This window comes from Pinus tabuliformis, chromosome 3_2, assembly GCF_031772625.1.
Source record: "Pinus tabuliformis cultivar Carrire ecotype Pingquan chromosome 3_2, CPIR1, whole genome shotgun sequence".
NCBI classification, from domain to species: Eukaryota; Viridiplantae; Streptophyta; class Pinopsida; order Pinales; family Pinaceae; genus Pinus; species Pinus tabuliformis.
The window spans coordinates 1,288,279,620-1,288,296,587 of NC_142302.1; positions in this window are offsets into that span (position 1 = coordinate 1,288,279,620).

Consider the following 16,968-nt stretch of genomic DNA (forward strand, 5'->3'; position numbering starts at 1 on the left):
GCTTGACTGTTTCCCAGTAGGCTTTGAAGAAGTCTACATTGAATCCATCCGGGCCTGGTGCTTTTCCACTTTGCATTTCCTTAATCACCTCACTGACCTCCTCTTCCGAGATCGGTCTGTTGAGATTGTGATTGTCCTCTCTAGTGACCAACTTGGGAATATACTGGGTGAATTGATCAATGAACCTAGATCTCTCCTTTAGTGGCTCCTTTACAATATTGGAGAAGTGTTGAACTAGACTCGATTCCATGTCCATGTGAGATACAAGCTCAATTCCTTGAGAATCCTTAATCTTTGTGATCCTATTGTGTGCCCTGTGTGCCATAGTGGATTTGTGAAAGAACTTTGTGTTTCTTTCTCCCTCTTTGATCCATTGAATTCTCGATTTCTGTCTCCAAAAAATTTCCTCTTGCAGACAGCGGTCCTCCCAATCTTCCTGCAAAGCGTTAGTTAGTTTTTTCCTCTCCTCATTGAAGCCCTCTGTGATATTGATCTCATTGATTTCTTGTAATTTTTCTCAGTTTCTATTCTGGCCTTACGGATATCACCAAATTCCTTTTTGTTCCATGCTTTAAGTTTGGATTTAATATGTTTGAGTCTCTATTGGATCATGAACATTTTGGTACCCTAAATATTTAATTCCTCTTTCCACCAATTGTCAATGTTATTGATGAATTTAGGCTGAGAGAGCCAAGGATTTTCGAATCTGAAGGGCTTGTTTCTTGGAGTTCCCATAAAGGTAGCTTCTAGCTAAACTGGCTAGTGATCCAAACCTCCAAAGGGCATAACAGAAGTGGTGATGGCTGGTCCAGTGAGGAGGAGATCCTTAGAAATAATAAATCTGTCAAGCTTGGAAGCCACTTGAGAAGCCCCTCCCCTTTTATTGTTCCAAGTGAAGGTTCCATTTATAGTCTCAGTATCCACTAGTCCCATGTTCCTAATGAAATCTTGAAAGGCTTCAGAGTCTCTGCCTAGCAGTCTAGTGCCTCCTTTTTTTTCCAAAAGAGATCTTATCATATTGAAATCACCTGCAACTATCCAGGGCATATTGGGATGTCTTGCTCTTAGACCTTCCAGAGAGGTAAGAAGCTTGAGTTTATCTGCTTGCTTCTGAGGTCCATAAACATTTGTTATCATGTAAGTCTCCTTATCACCTACAGGACTACACACCAAAGATAGATAGTTCCTGGATGCTTCAGCCTCCAGGATTCCAAATTTCTGTGGATCCCACATCGTTAGAATCCCCCCTGCCGAGTTATTTGCCTTAACCTCTAAGTACTCATACTTGATTAACCATTTATTATGAATTTCTCTTATTTTATCCATTGAACATTTAGTCTCCTAAATAAAGACCATATCTAGTTTTTCTTCCTTTATTCTGTTACTTAGATTTCTTTGTTTCCTTCTACTACCTAAACCTCTAATGTTCCATGTTGTAAGCTTCATTAAGAAAGGTTAGTAAAGGAATAGCTGGTAAGATCTTTCATCTTACCTGAGTTAATTAGTAGTTTTCCACATTCGTTTAGCAGTTCATTCTGTCTTTTCCTTCCTCTTTTCCTTCTTGAGTTTTTTGGAGATTGTTCATGTGGGTTATCCAACATTTTGACCCCACTTTGCTCCTGGCTCTCATGGTTTCTCTTGACACCAGTTCCTTTCGATTGTGCCCTCCATAAAAGGAGTTGTTGAACTCGATCATAGTCTTATATTGGCAAGGAGTCCACTCCTTTGTTCCCGCCTTGTTCCAGAAATACTTCTAGATCCAGATTTTCCCTATCTAGAATCTCCTGTAGTTCATGGTCCTCTGTTCCTGCCTCACTTGGAGTCATCTCATAGTCTTTACTGATCTCCATGCAGCATGGTAGATCCTCCTTCTGTTGGTTGTTTACTATGATATCCTCCATTTCAGCTTCCGTTTCCTGCTCCTTAGATGTGTTCTCCCTATCCTGGACTGTCTCCATGTTCTCCTCTACTTCCTCTAGGATTTTGAAACTATTGTGTCTTGTATTTCTGTCTTCACTGCTTTTCTTGTGTGGCCGTTTACCCCCTTTCCCTTTGGCCCCAACCTTGGTAAAACCCTCGTGATCTCTATCCAAAGAGGTTTTCCCATTGCCTTCCATATTGTTTGTTGGGCAATCTCTAAATAGATGGTTGTGTTCATGAAATTTGCGGCACCTGAAAGGTATGTGCTCATAGTCCACTGTTTGCACCCAATCTTCATCATATACCTATAAAATTATTGCTTCCAGAAGGGCTTCAGATAGATCCATTTCCACACATATTTGGGCAAAGGAAGTATATTCACCTTTGAGAGTTGCCTCTGATATCTTCAGAAAATGCCCCAGCTTGTTGCTTATGGTTTTCAAAGATTCTGGTAGCCAGTAATCTAGTGGTAATGAGTATAGTTTGATCCAAAGCGGTACATATGTAAATGTTTCACGTTCCGGGAGAAAATTCATCATCCATGGACGCATGTAGAGTCCTGTCGCAACATAGAAATAAGGCACCCCTTCAAACACTCTGTCTTTGTCCTATAGGTTAGTGAACACCACCGTGAAGAAGCCCTTAGAAACCAGATGTAAATGTATTTCTCCTTTTGGCTTCTAATGGCTCCTAATCTAGATGTGTAATGCCCTCTCTGTTTTCCATAACCCAATGAACTTGTAGATGATCGCATGTTCTTTCATATGGTCCCTGTGCGCTTGAATCGCTGGATCACTCAATATGACCCGGGGAATGATGCTCGATTTGGGTTTGCCGACTCCTGTAGTTCTTGTGGAAGTCATTTGTCCACTGCCTCCCCCCTTCCCCTTTTCTTTCCTTATTTCCTGTTGATTCCCTTCCTGATCCTGGGATTTGTTTCTTCCAACTGTCTCCTTGCCTCTTGCTTCTGAAATCTTTTCCGACAGTTTTTTGAAATGCTTCCCTTCTGCTTCCTTGCCTCCTTCTGTGACTACTTGACTGTAGGAGGGAGTGACGCTCCCCCCTGCACATCCCACCATGGAACCCTAATGCACAACCCTAGTGTTAACTTTGATCCTCGTTCAATTTGCAGACCTTGTTTCCTCGTCTCAAAGTAGCTCAGAAACAATTTAAAATTCGAATCACATAAATTAAGAACTTCAACCAAATCCCATGGTTTAAATTTTTTTGAAATTACAAGAATTAACTAAAAGTTCATCAAGTCTTGATAAGTGACAACAACATAGTATGAATAAAAGATAAAGGTAGTACCAAACTATGAAAACTAGGTTATTTTGACCTTGTCGACGTCGCTTGCCAAGCCTTTTTAACTGAAATTTGGCAATCTTTTGCTTTGTGATATCAATTTGTTGACTCTATCGGCTTTCGAGGCCTTCGAATCCATCTGGGACGTCAACAACATCCAGAGTTATGCGTTTCTAGCTGAGTTTTCCTCGCCAAAGGTTAGTTATACTGGTTAGGGAAAGGTCGAAATTTGTAACTAGTTTTGTGACTGCTCTAAAAAATATTAACAGAATAAAGTTATTATCTGAGAAAAATCAATGTTTGTAGCTCTCCATTTTTTATTGTGTGACTACACATTTCCTACAATGTGATTAAAGGAGCACACTAGAGGATGGAATGTCGTTTCAATGGTTGCAAGGATGGTCGACAACAAATAAGATAGGTTTTTTTGACTTAGTTAGTGGAGAACCCACAATAAAAACCATTTTTCATCAACGTTTCAAATCATCAAGACTTCTTGAATGTTGATAATATAAGAGCTTAACTGAGAGAATTAAATAGTTATGAGGTGAGTTGATTTAAGGATGAAATGAAGGTTGGCTTGATTAATAATATTTATTATTTTCTTTTTTAGTTATTATTATTATTAATTATCAATAATAGTTAATAGTTGATTATTAATAGATCTTAATTAATAATTAATAATAATTAAGACTAGTTAATCGTTATTAATAATTAATAATAGTGAATATTTAATAATAATTAATAATAGTTAATAGTTATTAATTATTAATAATAGTTAATAGTTAATAGTTCATAATAATTAATAATAATTAATAGTTATTAATAATTAATAATAGGTAATAGTTAATAATAGTTAATAATGGTTATTATTATTATTTTTTTCTATATAATACTACCTAAGCACCCATAGGGGGATTTGAACCGGTGACCTATCGCAAGGAGTGCCTTAACAGTTCACCCATTCACCGTCAATCCAAATCCCTGTGAGCTAATAATAGTTATTATTATTAATGATTTAATTAATTAATAGATCTTAAGTAATAATTAATAATAACGATTCATAATAATAATTAATAATAATAGTTATAGTTATTATCGAAATTATTATTGTAAATGTTATAATTAAATTCTAATTATTAGTTATTATTTACTAAATACTAAATACTAATAATTATTTAATAATACTTATTTATTTAATAATTATTATTATTTATTAATAGATCTTAATTAATAATTAATAATAACAATTCATAATAATTAATAATGATAATAGTAATAGTTATTATCATAATTATTATTGTAAATGTTATAATGAAATAATAATTATTATCATTACTATCATACTTAATAGTTTTGAAAATTATTATTAAGAGTAACAATAATAGTAATACTACTAACTATTGGAATAGGAGAGGGAGATATCTACCCACTCAGTGCTATACCTGCGATGTATTGGTGATCTTAATTTTTCTGATAAGGGAAGCTAGCTTCCACTTATCTCAATACAATTGTCCTTGTTGAGATTGTTGGCATTTTGGCACAGGTGTGGCCCTATGGTACAGGTGTTGTCCTTGATGGCAACTCACTTTGGTGTCAGACCTCAGTTTAGGTACTCAGAATGAAGGAAATCTTGTATACGCAGGTTCACCTTGCCGAAGACGCGTATACATGCAGGTTATACATTCAGAAGTCGCGTATGCGTATACACGCACTTTTATGCACAGAAAAGCACGTACATGGTGGGAAACTTATTTTTGGTCCATGGTTGTTAATCCTTGGAATTTGAATCTATGGTTTTGGACCATGGTATCTCGTCAGAAGTGTTGACCCCAGGTTTTGGGCCCTTGGTATTGGTTTATTATGGTTTTGGACCATGGTATTGTGGAAGGCCTAAAACTATAAAAGAGGAAGGAGATCATGTGACAAGGGATCATCTTAATTATTATTGAATATCTGATAATGTACGAGATCTGAAATATTGGTGATTAGCATTGTGGAGCAAATCTGGATCTGAATGAAGGAGGAACCTTAGCGAAAAGAAGGATAAGTTCTATTGATAGGTCATAATCTCTTAGCTTGAATGATAATATCTTTGCATGATTTTGATCTGTTATATCTGGTGCATGCGTGATCTATAAATCTGATAATCTAGGTTAATAAGTGTCTGAATACTTGAAAGAGTGAATTATGTTTGTAGATTTGTACGCAGGTTCAGTTCAGCTAAGGTGCGTATATACGCAGGTTCAGTGAAGGAAAACAGCGTATACGCAGGTTGTTCCATACGCAGAGGCGTATGCACGCAGGTTTCAGGCCATTAAAGTAGTGTATACATTTTGAGTTGTGTTTTGTTGCTTCTATTTATTGCTGCAGTGTTCTGGGTTTAGTTTTGGTGTGTGGTACTATTACTGTGATCTGGGTACAGTCGTCAGAGAGATGTTTATGTTGATTCAGTTTTGATTGGTGAAAAGGTGATTGGTTGATGCAGAAATTCTTGATGGTTGATTGATGTTTGTGGATCCAGTCTGAAAATTTATGAAACGTGGTCCCTGAAAGAAAGAGAAGGTTGTAGCCTTCTGTAGGCCAGCACCTACGTACTAGTATCTTGGCTAGTGCAAGAGCTAAGGGGGTTGTAGCTCCCTTCCAGAAGGAGTTGGAAAACGAGAGAGAGTTGTAGCTCTCTACAGGTTGCAGCCTGCGTACTGGTAAAGGACTGCACCAGTACATTTGTAAAAAGAAGTTTCTAATTAAAGAAAAGATAGAGACGAATTGCAGCAGGTGATTTTCACCCACATTGGGTTTCCACCTTATATCTTGTGTTCCTGTGTGTGATTGTCTTTCTACTCTGCTTTACTGTTTGTGGTTACTGGTTATTTGTTTCTGAATCACAGATTAACAATCAACATCAGAAAGATAAATTAAAAGTTTGCATTATATACGCAGGTTTTCTTCTGCATAGTTGCGTATATATGCGGGTTTAATTAACTGAAGTAGCGTATAGAAGTTGATTTTGAAAAAGGAATATTTGACTTAATAATACTGATTCACCCCCCCTCTCAGTATTATTTCCAACAATTGGTATCAGAGCAGGTCCTTCAGAAGAAGCTTGATCGCTTGAAGGAAGATCATTCATCATGAGCAACTACAAGAGGGAAGCATCAATCAGGCCACCGATTTTTGATGGGACAAACTTCATTCATTGGAAGGTAAGAGTTACTGCCTATCTTCAATCTCTTGGTACAGAAGTCTGGGATATCATAGATATAGGGTATACTTTTCCATATGCAGCTCCTACAGATCTGGCTGAAAAGAAGAAATATGAAACAAATGCAAAGGTGGTCAATACTCTATTAGGATGCCTATCTCAATCAGAATTTGTCAAGGTAATGTAGTTTAAATCCGCAAAAGAGATATGGGACAAGATTGTTCTGAGCTATGAAGGAGATGATCAGGTAAAACGAGCAAAACTTCAAACCCTCAGGATTCAGTATGAAAATCTCAGGATGTATAATGATGAAAGTGTGGCTAACTATTTTCTTCGTGTAGATGAGATTGTTAATTGTATGAAAAATTTGGGTGAAGAAATAAAAGAGGCTGTTGTGGTTGAAAAAGTTCTAAGATATTTGTCCCCTAGGTTTGAATCTAAAGTTTCTACAATAGAAGAAAAACAGAATCTACAAAGCCTTAAAATGTCACAGCTGCACGGAATTCTAACTACTTATGAAATGAGGAAAGGAGGTCCATCAGACAGGAGAGAAGCTACCTTCAAGGCTTTAGGCAAAGGCGAGCACTATGAGTCAGGACACGTGTCAGAAGAAGAAGAAGAATCAAATTTTGTTAGAAATCTCCAACGGGGTATTGGGCGGTTCCGAGGTAAGTTACCTTTCAAATGCTTTGCTTGTGGAAGATTCGGTCACTCTGCTACCAAATGTCCTCACAAGGGTAAGATTGACAAAGGGAAGGAACCCGTTAGATGGAACAAGAAACAGAATGCAAATAAGAAAAGTTATTACACTCATGAAGATAGTGATGGACTTTCAAATAGTGACGAAGATGAACGAGGTAATAAGTATAAACTTTTAATGGCTTTTGAAGATGATGACTACATGGATGCTATAGATGTAGAAGGTTTTTATAAAGAGATATCTAATCTCAAAATTTGCTTAGAAGAGAAAAATGCAATTATTGATTCTCTGCAATGTCAACTCACTGAAAGGGAAAAACATCTTGAAAAATTGGAATGTGAAATTGTTGGTCTTAGAAAGGAGATTGAGAAAACAAAAGATATTAATCTTAAATTTGTTAAAGGATCTAAAACTCTGGATGAGATTATCAATGTGCAGCGTTCTCCACTAATTAAGACAAGTCTGGGATATAATGAAGAAACATCTCAAGCATCCACCTCCAAAAGTTATCTTGATGCGGCAAGGAGGAGCGAGAAAAGGCCTAATAGAAATCATCAGGTATATCAGGGATAGTTTACCTCAAGAATGAACAAAGACTATCAAGAAAATCAGGGGCAAGCTACCTTAAGGACAAATAGAAGCTACAATCAGCCTCAAGTAAAATATTCCCAATTTGCCTCAAGAATGGATGTCAGTAGAAACTACAATCGGTTGGATGATAGATTTAATAATCGCAGGAGTTTCTTCAATGGCCAATGCTTCTCTTGCCATAACTTTGGTCACAAAGCAGCCCAATGTGTTGCCTATAAGACAATCATGACTAGAGAAGCTCAAAAACAAAGGAATATGACTGGGATCACGAAAAGGACTTATAACAACCTTTCAGCCCTTGAAAATGAAGTTGAATGTTCTATTTGTAATAACTTTGGTCATGAAGATTCTAAATGCAGGAGCAGGTTTTGGAAGATAACTCAGAAGGAACAAACCTCAAGTGCCAGAACATGGAGAATGAAGGAACCACAACCAGAAAGATGTGGGATAGCCTTTTATGCAGAAGAACAAGAAAATCTATGGTATATCGACAGCGGATGTTCGAAGCATATGACAGGTGATAAAGAAAAACTTGAATCATATACTGCATGAAAAAAGGGAAAGAAGGTTTCTTTTGGAAACGATACCCCTGCAACCATAAAAGGAAAAGGCACTGCTCAGTTGAAAGAAAAGGTCAAGGCTGGAAATGTTTTGTATGTTGATGGCTTGAAGCATAATCTACTGAGTATTAGTCAGATGTGCGATCAAGGAACAGAGGTAATATTTTGATCAACTAGATGTAGTTTTCGTGATCTTTATACAGGAGAAACAGTGATCAAAGGCAGAAGAACTCCAAATAATCTATACATATTTGAAGAAGGACAACAACAATGCTATTTAAGCAAGGATGATGAACACTGGTTATGACATCGGAGGTTGGGGCATCTAAGCTTTTCACAAATAAGGAAAGCATGCAAATACCAGGTAGTTCATGGTCTTCTAGATATCAAAATTCCAGACAACACCATATGCAAATCATGTCAGTTTGGTAAGCAAACCAGAACTAACTTTCCTGAGAAGGAAGGATCAGCTAGTAGGCCTCTTGAGCTAGTCCATACAGATGTATGTGGTCCATTTAGGACAAGGTCACCTTGAGGAGAAGAATACCTTATATTATTCATTGACGACTTCTCGAGGTTTGTTTGGTTAGGACTTATGAAGCCCAAAGACGAAGCATTCGAAAAATTCAAATCCTTCAAAGCCATGGCTGAAAATGAATCAGATTACAAAATTAAGTGCCTCAGGTCCGACAGAGGTGGGGAATTTACCTCAAATGAATTTTTTGATTTCTGTGAAGAACATGGAATAAGAAGGGAATTCTCTACAGCTATGACTCCTCAGCAAAATGGAGTGGTGGAAAGGATGAACAGAACAGTCCAACAAATGGCTGGTGCTACGCTTGATGAGTCTGGAACTCCCGCAACCTTCTGGGGTGAAGCTGCATATGCTGCGGTTGTTATTCTCAACAAAACAAATGTCCGAGTGAATAGCACTCAAACTCCTCATGAGCTCTGGTATGGTGAGACTCCTTCGGTAAAGAATTTCAAAATTTTTGGGAGCAAATGCTATATTAAGAATACTGATGAGCAGCTTGGCAAACTTGAACCTAGAGCAGATGAAGGCATTCTCCTTGGTTATTCTCCCTACAGAAAAGCATATAAGTGTTACAATAAAAGACTTGGAAGAATTGTTGACAGCATTGATGTAGTGGTTGATGAAAAAGGATACATCCCTAGGCAAGTGAATCATGAAAATATCAATGAGGATGAAGACTACTCTCCAAATCAGACAGGTGATGAAGAAGAACCCCAAGAGGCACCAGAGGAACAGATAAGGATAGAAGAGAAGACTCCATCTAGGTACGTTCAGAAGAATCATCCAGAATTTCGAATTCTGGGGCAGAAAGAAGCAGGTATACAAACAAGAAGAACAATAGCATAAGCTTCAAGCTATTTGGCATTTCTCTCTTCCACTGAACCGCAAAATGTAAAAGAAGCATGCAAAGATGAGTGTTGGGTTAAGGAAATGAATGAAGAGCTTGAGGAGATCGAAAAGAATAACACTTGGGAGTTTGTTCCTAGACCAAAAGACAAAATGTCATAGGAAAAAAATGGATCTTCAAAAATAAGTTGAATGAAAATGGGTAAGTGATTAGAAACAAGGTCAGACTTGTTTGTAAAGGGTATGCTCAACAGGAAGGAATAGACTTTGAAGAAACTTTTGCTCTCGTTGCTAGACTTGAGGCCATCAGAATGTTCCTTGCTCTCTCTAGCTTCCAGAAGTTCAAAGTATTTCAAATGGACGTAAAATCAGCCTTTCTGAATGGAGACTTAGAAGAAGAAGTGTACATAGAGAAACCAGATGGCTTTATCCTTGGGAATAATCCAAATCTTGTATGCAGACTTAAAAAGGCTCTCTATGGGCTTAAACAAGCTCCAAGGGCTTGGTACTACCGCTTGGACAAATACCTTCATCAACAAGGTTTTTCGAAAGGATCAACAGATAGCAATCTTTATATAAAAATTGAAAATGACAAATTACTAATACTTGCTGTGTATGTAGATGATATTATCTTTGCCAGCAATGAAGAAGCTACGAGTCAAAGCTTTGCCTTGGTGATGCAGAAATAATTCGAAATGTCTTTGCTCGGAGAACTGACATACTTTCTTGGATTGCAAATCCAACAAAATGAGGGCGGTATCTTCTTGTCTCAAACCAAGTACCTCAAGCAGATTCTGAAGAAATATGGCATGGAAGATTTGAAACCAGTATGTACCCCTATGGTTACAGTATGCAGTCTCAGTGCAAATGATGAATCAGTAGCAGTACATCAACCAACCTATAGATCGATGATTGGAAGTCTACTTTATTTGACAGGTACCCGACCAGACATCATGCATGCAGTGGGAATAGTTGGAAGATTTCAGGCAAATCCAAAGGAAACTCATCTTCAGGCAGTCAAGAGAATCTTCAAGTACCTTCAAGGAACTCAAAACTATGGCTTACAGTATCCTAGAGATACAGATCTCACACATCATGCTTACACAGATGCAGATTGGGCCGGAAGCGTGGATGACAGGAAGAGCATAAGTGGTGGTGCATTCTTTATGGGTTCCAAATTAGTATCTTGGTTCAGCAAGAAACAGAGTTCGATTGCTTTATCTACAGCTGAAGCGGAATATGTGGCTGCTGCATCTTGTTGCACTCAACTTCTCTGGATGATGCAAACCTTGTAGGATTTTCAAATCACTTGTACTCCACCTGTCTCTATCTTATGTGATAATACGAGTGCAATAAGCATTTCAAAGAATCTTGTCATGCATTCAAAGACCAAGCACATACCTATCAAATATCACTTTCTTCGGGAACAAGTGCTTGAGCAAAAATTCAAGTTGGAGTATGTTCCTTCTAAGGAACAAGTTGCTAATATACTCACCAAACCACTGCCCAGCGAAACTTTTGAATATCTCAGACAGAAGCTGGGAGTAGTTGATGCTTCATCTTGTTGTTGAAGCTTGTCTGTTTTAGAGAAAAGATGGTGCATGCGAGTTGGATGAGGGGCATCCACGTACATACGCCGATTTATACAGGTGCAGTCGCGTATATGGAGTTATGAAGAAAATCAGCAAGGACAGACTCTGGATGGAGAGAGCCTGATATGGATCTGTCAGAGACCATCAGGCATAGGTTCAGGGGGAGCAGATAATCTTCTAATAATGCATTGTTGGCATTACCTTAGAAGCTCTTGGTTCTAGTAATCAAGCTGTTTTTGGTTCAGGTGGACCAGCTGTAGAAAGGAGAATAGAAGGAGAACATGGTTGTTGATATATACAGTGATTATCAGATGTTGCTGATAGTAGTTATTGGTGATTTGCATAGTCTTGATATTTCGTCTCTATGTCATGTATATCTTTTTTTTATCAAGGTCATGTAACGACCTATTTTGGTTTCCCCACTATGCTTGGGATGATTGATGCAATGTGATTGGTTGTCATATGTAAATTTCTGCTGTATCCCCACTTGGTTGGGTGATGGTTGTATGTATTGAGTCTTTTGGTGATAGGAAGGCCTTTTATGATGCATAAGTCATGGTTCCTCTTGAAAATCACCTTTTTGCATATCTTGCCTACAGTCAGGGGGAGTATGTTTAGCAGAGCAGAGATATCAGCATGTACTCAGGGCGAGCACAGCCCTTTTCCCTTGATGACAAAGGGGGAGAATGACTTTGAGGATCTTGGGGTTGCCATCAAGTTCAAAGGGGGAGATTGTTGGCATTTTGGCACAGGTGTGGCCCTATGGTACAGGTGTTGTCCTTGATGGCAACTCACTTTGGTGTCAGACCTCAGTTCAGGTGCTCAAAATGAAGGAAATCTTGTATACGTAGGTTCACCTTGCTGAAGACGCGTAAACACGCGGGTTATACCTTCAGAAGTCGCATATGCATATACATGCACTTTTATGCACAGAAAAGCGCGTACATGGCGGGAAACTTATTTTTGGTCCATGGTTGTTAATCCTTGGAATTTGAACCTATGGTTTTGGACCATGGTATCTCGTCAGAAGTGTTGACCCCAGGTTTTGGGCCCTTGGTATTGGTTTATTATGGTTTTGGACCGTGGTATTGTGGAAGGCCTAAAACTATAAAAGAGGAAGGAGATCATGTGACAAGGGATCATCTGAATGATTATTGAATATCTGATAATGTACGAGATCTGAAATATTGGTGATTAGCGTTGTGGAGCAGATCTGGATCTGAATGAAGGAGGAACCTTAGCGAAAAAAAGGATAAGTTCTATTGATGGGTCATAATCTCTTGGCTTGAATGATAATATCTTTGCATGATTTTGATCTGTTATATCTGGTGCATGCATGATCTATAAATCTGATAATGTAGGTTAATCAGTGCCTGAATACTTGAAAGAGTGAATTATGTTTGTAGATCTGTACGCAGGTTCAGTTCAGCTAAGGTGCGTATATATGCAGGTTCAATGAAGGAAAACAGCGTATACGCAAGTTGTTCCATACGCAGAGGTGTATGCACGCAGGTTTCAGGCCATTAAAGTAGCGTATACATTTTGAGTTGTGTTTTGCTGCTTCTGTTTATTGCTGCAGTGTTCTGGGTTCAGTTTTGGTGTGTGGTACTGTTACTATGATCTGGGTACAGTCGTCAGAGAGATGTTTATGTTGATTCAGTTTTGATTGGTGAAAAGGTGATTGGTTGATGCAGAAATTCTTGATGGTTGATTGATGTTTGTGGATCCAGTCTGAAAATTTATGAAACGTGGTCCCTGAAAGAAAGAGAAGGTTGTAGCCTTTTGTAGGCCAGCACCTACGTACTAGTATCTTGGCTAGTGCAAGAGCTAAGGGTGTTGTAGCTCCCTTCCAGGAGAAGCTGGAAAACGAGAGAGAGTTGTAGCTCTGTGCAGGTTGCAGCCTGCGTACTGGTAAAGGACTGCACCAGTACATTTGTAAAAAGAAGTTTCTAATTAAAGAAAAGATAGAGATGAATTGCAGCAGGTGGTTTTCACCCACATTGGGTTTCCACCTTATATCTTGTCTTCTTGTGTGCGATTGTCTTTTTGCTTTGCTTTACTGTTTCTGGTTACTGGTTATTTGCTTCTGAATCACAGATTAACAATCAAAATCAGAAAGATAAATTAAAAGTTTGCATTATATATGCGGGTTTTCTTCTGCATAGTTGCGTATATATGCGGGTTTAATTAACTGAAGTAGCGTATAGCAGTTGATTTTGAAAAAAGGAATATTTGACTTAATAATACTGATTCACCCCTCCCTCTCAGTATTATTTCCAACAGAGATTATGTGGATGTTTGACAATCTCAAGAGCTTCTCTAATCCTTCGCCTATGATGTTCTTCTTCTCTTGCGACAATTGAGGCATTTTCCAAATAGATATGGTGCTTAGTTTTTGAGGAATGCTCTGCCAGGGTTGAAGAACGATATCTTTCATTCCTAATATCAACTCCATGTTCCTTGAGTCTTTTTTGCAAGGAGTGACATGTTTCACCAATGTAACATTTTCCACAGGAACAATTTATTTTATAGACTCCCTTAAGTTGATGTCTATCAATATTATCTTTGACAAACCTTATTCCTTGCCTAATAGTTATAGGTGTTGGGAATTGTGTGATTATGTTTTTCTTTCTCAGGATTTTAACAATCTTATCTGTTACTCCTTGAATAGAAAGTAGAAATACCCTACCACACTAAGGTTGGTCTTGAGCCTTAGGTTCCTGAGATAACACCCTTCTTTCAGCTCTCTCTATAGCTATTTTAATTTATTTTTCTTTATAGCCTATACCCTTAAAAGTCAAAACTAAATGCTTCTTCTCTTCATCCAGATGCTCAAAGTCAGAAATTCGAAGGGCTCTGATAGCCAGAGTGTTTAGAACACCAAACTTCTAGGCTGGGTGATGGTGGGAATCACCGTGGAGGTAGCTTTCTGTGTGGGTTGACTTCCTGAAAACCTTATGCCCTAAAGAGCCATCTTCCTTCCTAATGAGGAGTATGTCTAAAAATGGGATGCTTATGTTTTCTTCTAGCTCCATAGGAAATTTTATTTCCTGAGAGATGGAGTTGAGGTGAATAAAAAACTTGTCAAGCTCTGTTTTACCATGAGTCCATTTTATATTGGTATCATCAATGAATCATTTCCACCAGGTTGGCATCAAAGGGTATGATTCAAGGGCTTCATTTTCAAAGTATTCCATGTATAAGTTGGCCACAATTAGTGAAAGGGGTGATCCCATTGCCACCCTAGATGTCTGCTCATAATATTCTCCTTGGAAGGTGAAAACAATTGATCGCTAGCAGATTTCAGCCAGTCTTGCAGTCCCTGGATTAGTAACATATTTTATAACCTGAATGGCTTCATCAAGGGGAATCTTGGTGAATAAGGATACTACGTCAAAGCTTACAAGGATGTCATCATGGTCTACCCTCTCATTTTTAATAAGATTCACAAAATCATGGGAGTCCTTGATGAAGGAATCAATATTCCCGACAAGGGGCTTAAGGATTTTAGCAACATACTTAGCAAGTTCATAGGTTGGGGAACCAATGGTATTAACTATTGGTCTAAGAGGAACCCCTTCTTTATGGATCTTGGGTAAACCATAAATTCTTGGGATAGTTTCACAAGAAGGGATTAATCTTTTCTTTAATTTTTCCTCAAGGTTGGAATCTGAAATTGTCTTTTTTACCTCCTTCATAATTTTGGGAATGGGACTGTTGCTCAGCTTCTTGTAACTGCCACATCTGAGGTGTTCATTCATTTTACATACATAGTATTCTTTATCCAAGATCACCACTTCCCCTCCCTTATCTGACTTAAGAACTATAATTTTATCATTGTTCCACAAGGATTTAAAGGCAATTTGTTCTTCTTTGCTTAAATTACATTTGGGACTTTTGGCCTTTCTCATAATGAGGGAAAAATCTTGTCTTAATGATTCCTTATCCTCCAAAGAAAGGTTATTAATCCCATCCTCTATGCCACAGATCATATTCTCAATAGGTAGGGTTTTAGGAGCAATTGAAAACCCTAAACCTTTGCTTAGAACACTAATGACTTCCAGACCTAATTCTTGGGAAGACAAATTAACCACTTTTCTTCTCAGTTTTGTCTCAGAGGTTTTTGTTGAAGAAATACAATTTTTATTTGACTAAATTTTTCCATTAAGTTCATACGTGTTGGCTATTAGGTTAGCATTGTCACTGTCACTGCCTTTGTTTCTCAACGCACTTATTTCATTAACTGTTCTGCCGGTGCTACCCACGCTTTGCTTTTCATCAGCCTTAATATTCAACGCATTTATTTTCTCATCTATTCAGAATTCTGCAAGCTTATTGTTATCAGTGCTCCCCACGTTCTGCATCTTATCAGCCTCAATACTTAACGCACTTATTTCATCAGTTGTTTTGCTAGTGCTGCCCACGCTCTGCATTTCATCAACCTTAATATTCAATGCACTCATTTTATTAGCTGTTCGGAATTTTGCAAGCTCATTACTATTGGTTCTGCCTCTATCCGAGCCTCTGTCTAATGATCTAAAACCGTGGCTCAAAGCGTTTTCCTTTTCAATCACTGTTAACAAGTTTTTGATAATGTTTTCCATCGGTCTCATGGGGCCATCAGACTTCCCAGACCTGATACTTCTGAACTTGGAGAATGTGCAATGGCACTGTCGGGTGTTCTGTTTGAATTGTCACTTTCTTCTCTACCTCTATGGCTGGGATGGTATATTATATTATTATTGTTATAATATGACCTACTTAATAAATTGGACAGCTTCTTGCATTGTCTAGTTTTACCAATGTGTCCTTCATTATAGCTTTTAGAGCAACCCTAACGTCAATTCTCTACTGTCTTTCCATTTCATTTTCTGTGTATTGGCAATCTGATCGATCTGTTGTTTCAATAACATAGAACACACTCACCAACACATGAGTTTGTAATACCTTTATTTTAATAAATCTTTAACTGATGGCACTCATAGGGTGAATATCAGATCAAGTAGTATCAGAGCAATAAGGTTGTAAGGTTAGACAAGCTTGTGTTGGTATAGTTGTGAATGCTCATAAGATCAAAGCTCAAATTAGGAGAAGGAGAGTTGGTGGAAACTAATCCTAAAATTAGGAGAGTCTATCCTTGAAAGACCATGATAGAAGAAAGTTCTATGGGGCCAGATCCTCAATTCATAGAGAGTTTCCTAGCTATGAAGTTCATGGTTGAAGAAATGTACCGAGACTTTAGAAAGCAAAAAGGTGGAAGATGCATCAGGCTCGAAGCAAGAGAAAGAAGAAGATGAGTCTCACTTCCATGACAACTCCAAAGGAAAAGGGAAAGAGGAAAATTTTCTCACACCTCCTAATAGCCCTATACATAATAAGAAAGCATCTTTGATTAAGTTAGATGTTAAATTTGATTTGCTTGTATATGATGGAGAGCTAAATGCTGAAAAAATGGACAATTGGATTAGAAAATTGATGTGTATTGCAGGGTACGGAACATAAACTCAGACAAGAGTAAGATTCAGCTGGCAAGCCTATGCCTAGGAGGCATTGCCTTGGTTTGTTGGGAAGGTAGAACCCAAGCTGATATGAAAAGCCATGGTAAGACCATCTCTATCTAGAGTGACTTCATTTCTTCAATTAGGAAACAATTCTATCCATTGACCTACATGCAGCGGCCATGATGAGTTGGCAAACTCTTTGGCAGTTGAAGG